Here is a 7,500-nt window from a genome sequence, read left to right on the forward strand (position 1 = left end):
ACCATCTTTCGGGTCCCAGCGTGTACGCTCTAGGTGCGCCTCTATTATAATATAATCCGAAAACTAAATTATAATAATATAAGACGCCCTAGGAGTGCGATATTTAATACATAATATAAATATATCCTCCTTTTATCATTTATAAAAAAATATAAATAATATTTACTTTCATTGTGCCTTTGGGTTTCATAAAATTTATAAATATTTCGATGAAAAAATTTATTCCCAATGACTTGCGTACATGCTAGACTCCTTGGTCCGTGTTTCAAGACGGGTCCTGAAAGTACCCAAAGCTATATCGTCGCTGACAGATAAATTTTTAATAAAAAAAAATGAGCCAGTTCATTATCATACACCTACTGACAGTTAAATAGTATCATATAACGGCATAAAATCCGTATATATAATATGTTTTAATAAAAAAACCTATTTATACTCGTGGTGGATCTGAACGCGTTAATAACGCGACTCAATATCAATTTATAATTAATACCATCAAACAATTAATCAAGAAACATAGGCGTTTAACATACACAAAATATTATCAAAAAATAATATTGTACATTAATCAACGCACCAATGCCTATAGATTAATATTTAATGGGTCGCAACGTCCTACAAGATGAGAAGTGCATACCTCGTTATCATACAATTAACAATATACAGCAGTGCATATATTTTTACTAAAAATAAATTCCTAATAAAAATTTTTGTCACATGCTAGTACAAATTGGTTGATTAACGATAAAAAGTAAATGAATCTCATCTTTCGACCTTTTCGGGTTTCTCAGGTTTACCCCTGAACGGTTTTACGTACTCTTTAACTCTCTCTTCAAAGTTCTTTTCAACTTTCCCTCACGGTACTTGTTCGCTATCGGTCTCGTGGTAATATTTAGCCTTAGATGGAGTTTACCACCCACTTAGAGCTGCACTCTCAAGCAACCCGACTCTAAGGAAAGATTCACCTATCATCAATAATAATCACTACGGGCCTGGCACCCTCTATGGGTATATGGCCCCATTCAAGATGGACTTGGATGTATTATATAACAATAGGTTTATATTGAATCTTCCTAAACACTACATTCCCCAAGTGTCTGTTTATCAGCCACGGGGTTCAGTGCTGGGCTTATCCCTGTTCGCTCGCCGCTACTAAGGGAATCCTAGTTAGTTTCTTTTCCTCCGCTTAATAATATGCTTAAATTCAGCGGGTAATCTCACCTACTCTGAGGTCGTAAAAGTTTTTAGAAGTATTAAAACAAAAATTTTTTTTATATATTATGTTTTTGTTATATTTTATAAGTAAACAATTTTCTTAATTATTCATACTCAAATTTTTTTAATATTATTATATAATATTATTTTTATATTTATCTAAAGAGAAGAAAATAAAAAATAAATAATTATATATATTAATTTTTTTCGAGTATATTGAAAATTTTATTACAAATAAAATATTCCATAACAAAATATTAATATATAATATTTTTGTTTATTCTTCTTTATTTAATATTTTAAAAATATATTATTAATATCATTTATTATTAATATTATTATTAACATAAAGTTTTATAATATTATATATAAATGATAAAAAATAATATTGATATATTAATTTAAAAATGTCGACAAATAATAAAAAATATATAAATTTTAAATGCTATTAAAAACATTTTATATTTATTTTTTTCTTATATTTGGCGTAAAACATTCATATATAAATAATTTTACATTTCTTTTATAAAAATTTTATTTATCAATTTAATTAAATATGAAAAAATAAATTTTCTTTTTTAATTATTGATAAATTTCTTTTTCATAAAAAAAATTTTATGTAAAATAATCTTTTATTATATTAATATAATGTATACGACCCTCAGCCAGATGTGGTCCGGGAACAGTATCCAAGGACCGCAATGTGCGTTCGAAATGTCAATGTTCATGTGTCCTGCAGTTCACAAGTTGACGCGCAATTAGCTGCGTTCTTCATCGACCCACGAGCCAAGTGATCCACCGTCCAGGGTAATCTTTTTAAATTTTAAATGTAAGTATTATTATTAATAATAATCTTTATTTTTAATATAAAAAATAAAATTATTAATTTATATATCTTTATAAATTCTTTTAAAATAAAAAAATTTTTCTAGAATATAAATTATATATTTTATTTTAAATATATATATATATAAATTAAAGATATTATGGTATTAATAAATATATACATAACATTTTTGATATTTTTGTTAGTGCTAGCTAGATATAATAATTAATATTTGGTATATTTTATAGAAATGTATTTATTTTTTTTTTTATAAATTATTTTCTACATAAAAATATATATAATATTAATATGGTACAAAACAAATGGGTTTGTTTTTTAACATAATAACTTTTAATAAAAAAAAAGAAATATCAAGACAAAACATAAAGAAATTTAAATTTGAAATAAATTTTATTCTTTAAAAAAATTTTATCTTGTGTTTTCTTTATTTTTATTATATAACATAGAAAAATAAAAATATAGATTATATCAATTATAATCTTATTTTATTTTTCTTAATAGAGATTATATACATATAAACAAATAATTTCAATATATTCTATTTTTAATTTCACTTTTTTATAAGAGAAATTATTTATAGATTTTATTAATAATTATTGTTTAATAATAATAATAATATTGAATATAAAAATATTTTATATGTAACAAATATATTATTAATATTTATATAATATTCTCTATATTATATGTATAGATATATTATGTGTATAAAAAAAGTTTGGCGTATTACTTTAATATGATATCATAACCAAAATAAATCTCTTTTAACACATAATTACTATTATATATTTTGAGAAAATTACATATTAATATGTTATTTTGTTAAAAAAAATATTTCTTATCAATAATATTTTTATTTTTTGGAATATTTAAAAACAATACAAAAAATATAAATAAATATATTTTATATATATCGTTAATGATCCTTCCGCAGGTTCACCTACGGAAACCTTGTTACGACTTTTACTTCCTCTAAATGATCAAGTTTGGTCATCTTCCCAGCAACATCGGCAATATCAGAAATATTGCCGCGTACCAGTCCGAAGACCTCACTAAATCATTCAATCGGTAGTAGCGACGGGCGGTGTGTACAAAGGGCAGGGACGTAATCAACGCGAGCTTATGACTCGCGCTTACTGGGAATTCCTCGTTCATGGGGAACAATTGCAAGCCCCAATCCCTAGCACGAAGGAGGTTCAGCGGGTTACCCGGACCTTTCGGCCTGGGAGGACACGCTGATTCCTTCAGTGTAGCGCGCGTGCGGCCCAGAACATCTAAGGGCATCACAGACCTGTTATTGCTCAATCTCGTGCGGCTAGAATGCCGCCTGTCCCTCTAAGAAGAATTATTTGTACGCCGGCAGTAAAAAACCACATCAAAAAACTGCGTACCCATACACCATAACATATGCAACATAAAGCACAATATATACAAAATATAATCTTGATCGTTAAATCTCAAAAATACATGCATATATAAATACAATACATAACACACATGAAAATGAATGAAATGGGAAACAAACAGCCGATGGGCCTTGAGATGCCGGTAAAGTACGTCTATTTAGCAGGCTAGAGTCTCGTTCGTTATCGGAATTAACCAGACAAATCGCTCCACCAACTAAGAACGGCCATGCACCACCACCCACCGAATCAAGAAAGAGCTCTCAATCTGTCAATCCTTCCGGTGTCCGGGCCTGGTGAGGTTTCCCGTGTTGAGTCAAATTAAGCCGCAGGCTCCACTCCTGGTGGTGCCCTTCCGTCAATTCCTTTAAGTTTCAGCTTTGCAACCATACTTCCCCCGGAACCCAAAAGCTTTGGTTTCCCGGAAGCTGCCCGCCGAGTCATCGGAGGAACTTCGGCGGATCGCTAGCTGGCATCGTTTATGGTTAGAACTAGGGCGGTATCTGATCGCCTTCGAACCTCTAACTTTCGTTCTTGATCAATCAAAACATTTTTGGCAAATGCTTTCGCTTCTGTCCGTCTTGCGACGATCCAAGAATTTCACCTCTAACGTCGCAATACGAATGCCCCCATCTGTCCGTATTAATCATTACCTCGGAGTTCCGAAAACCAACAAAATAGAACCGAGGTCCTATTCCATTATTCCATGCACACAATATTCAGGCAAAATTTGAGCCTGCCTTAAGCACTCTAATTTGTTCAAAGTAAACGTACCGGCCCACCTCGACACTCAATTAAGAGCACCGCGACGGGATTGCAATTGGGGGCTGCCACCGCTCTTAACGGTTAAACACTTACGACAAATTACATAATAAAAATATATATAATGCATTAAATAAATAATAACACTAAAATATACTTTATACATAATCTGTACCACCCACCGGTAGGACGTCCCACATAACATGCTAGTTAAACAATGCGAGCATTGAACCAACAGTGTAGGACACAGATTCGACTACGAGCTTTTTAACCGCAACAACTTTAATATACGCTATTGGAGCTGGAATTACCGCGGCTGCTGGCACCAGACTTGCCCTCCAATGGATCCTCGTTAAAGGATTTAAAGTGTACTCATTCCGATTACGGGGCCTCGGATGAGTCCCGTATCGTTATTTTTCGTCACTACCTCCCCGTGCCGGGAGTGGGTAATTTGCGCGCCTGCTGCCTTCCTTGGATGTGGTAGCCGTTTCTCAGGCTCCCTCTCCGGAATCGAACCCTGATTCCCCGTTACCCGTTACAACCATGGTAGGCGCAGAACCTACCATCGACAGTTGATAAGGCAGACATTTGAAAGATGCGTCGCCGGTACGAGACCGTGCGATCAGCTTAAAGTTATTCAGAGTCACCAAATTAAACGATGCAAATTAAAATTTACACCGATTGGTTTTGATCTAATAAAAGCATTCCTTCCATCTCTGGTCGGAACTCTGTTTGCATGTATTAGCTCTAGAATTACCACAGTTATCCAAGTAAATGTGGGTACGATCTAAGGAACCATAACTGATATAATGAGCCTTTCGCGGTTTCACCTTAATTTGGCTTGTACTGAGACATGCATGGCTTAATCTTTGAGACAAGCATATGACTACTGGCAGGATCAACCAGGGAACTATTTGTATTTATAATATTAAATATATAATAATATACATGATATTTTTGTTTTCTTATTAAAAAAAAAAAAATTTTCATACAATAATTATTAATATATAATAATATTATTACAATTTCATTTTAAATATCAGATGGTCTCACCCATTACTGATATAAATTTTTTTTTTTTTATATCTCTATTGTTTTAAAATTAATAGAAAAAACATATGAGATATATATATTATTATTATTTTTTTTTTTTTTCAAATATATATTTTATTATGTCATTTATATAATTTTTTTGCTTTTACAAAAAGAAATATATAACATGTTATTCATAATAAATATTATTGAATAAAAAAAAAAAAAAATAATTATGATTTTTGTCAGACCATCACCAAATGGGTCTTAAAATATTTCAAACATTTTCTCATACTCGTCGCTAGATTGAAAGCGTCATTTATTTTTTAATTTTATTTAAAAAGTTAATTTTAAATAAAAAACGTTATAATAACACTTAATATTCTCGCTTGGTATGAGGTGAGTCAATGTAATATTATTTATAAAAATAATTTTTATATAAATATTGTGTGCTCATATGGGAGTGTAAAGTTTAAAACTTATAACCCATGAACTTGCTTTGACAAAAAAATTTATATGTTATTCTATTTATAATCAATAATTTAATAAAAAAAAATTTTTTTTTAAATATTGATATAAAAAGATATACATATAGAGGTTTTTTTACAAAATTCTCATTAATTTTTTTACAAAAATAATAATACAATATTTAATATCAAAATAATCCAAACTGATTACCATCCAGACTATTATCAATATATATAAGATTGTATTATTATTCATTTCAATACATATTTATTAAAACTGAGATAAAATTTCATATATTAATAAATATGCATGTGTAAAAAAAAAAAATTTTTATATAATAATTGAAAATGTTTTTGCTATTATTTTGTATACATACATTAAATAATTGATAACAATTTAATACAATGTACACCTAAAAAATAATAACAGCATATACATATTCGAAACATTACTAGCAAAAAAACCAAAATACAATATTAAATATCAAAATAAACCAAACTGATTACCATCCAGAATATTTTGAGTATATATATATATAATTTTGTATATTTTGCGTTCATGTTAATAAAATATATAAATGATACATATTTGAAAAGTGTTATTCTTCTTTCTGTTTTTTCGTAATATCATGGTGTCCATAGACATGCAAAAGCGTCATACCAAGCCATATACATACCTACACCACCTTTGTTGAATGATACACGAACAGTATGAAAATTAAACAACATATTCAATATCATTTTATATTATACTAAAATAAATGTTATTCTATTAAGAAAGTGTATATTTTTAAATTTGGCATTCATTACATAGTCAAAATACAATAATAATATAGATGATACATATACGATAATTGTTATTTTTCTTTCTGTTTTTTCGTGATATCATGGTGTCCATAGAATTGCAACGACGTCATACCAAGCCATATACAACTCTACACCACCTTTGTTGAATGATACACTTAGAGTATGAAAAATAAACAAATTATACTATATCATACTATATCATATATGTAAGACTGTTGAACATAATACCACAAAATACACTATTTCATATAGATATACATTCATTCTTGTCAACATAAAAGTACGTTATAAATGATACATATACAATAAGTTTTATTCCTCTTTCTGTTATTCCGTAATATCATAGTGTCCATAGAATTGCAACGACGTCATACCAAGCCATATACAACTCTACACCACCTTTGTTGAATGATACACGGACAGTATGAAAAATAAACAACCTATTCTATACCATTTAATATCATACTAAAACATGAAACAAATGTTATTCTATTAAAAAGTGTATTATTTTATTATATTTAGTATTCATTACACAGTCAACATACATAAATGATACATATACGATAAGTGTTATTCCTCTATCTGTGCATCCGTAATATCATAGTGTCCATAGAATTGCAACAACGTCATACCAAGCCATATACAACTCTACACCACCTTTGTTGAATGATACACGGACAGTATGAAAAATAAACAACTTATACTATACCATACTATATCATATGTGTGAGACTGCTGAACGTAATACCACTAATACACTGTTATACATAGATATACATTCATCTCATTAACTTACACGCACTATCCATCATATATATTAAAGACATTACACCCGGTGCTTCAAACTCAAAATATGATAATGTTTAAAATGGCTTTAAACATCATAAACTTTACAGAATAATCAAAATTTAAAGAAAAAAATTTTAAAAAAAAAATTTTTTTCAGCTAAAAATTTTTATTTTGGGAC

At 29.1% G+C, this 7,500-nt stretch overlaps 2 non-coding genes across 2 annotated transcripts; both read right to left on the minus strand.

Annotated features, from left to right (window-relative positions):
- Positions 1–1,870: 1,870 nt before the first annotated feature.
- LOC123303823 lies at positions 1,871–2,025 on the minus strand. The gene has a single exon (XR_006535906.1). It is a non-coding gene; the product is annotated as a 5.8S ribosomal RNA (ribosomal RNA).
- Positions 2,026–2,979: 954 nt separating this feature from the next.
- On the minus strand, positions 2,980–5,136 carry LOC123303826. The gene has a single exon (XR_006535909.1). It is a non-coding gene; the product is annotated as a small subunit ribosomal RNA (ribosomal RNA).
- Between the last annotated feature and the right edge of the window lie 2,364 nt (positions 5,137–7,500).

The sequence above is a fragment of the Chrysoperla carnea genome (assembly GCF_905475395.1).
Source record: "Chrysoperla carnea chromosome X unlocalized genomic scaffold, inChrCarn1.1 SUPER_X_unloc_142, whole genome shotgun sequence".
Lineage (NCBI taxonomy): Eukaryota > Metazoa > Arthropoda > Insecta > Neuroptera > Chrysopidae > Chrysoperla > Chrysoperla carnea.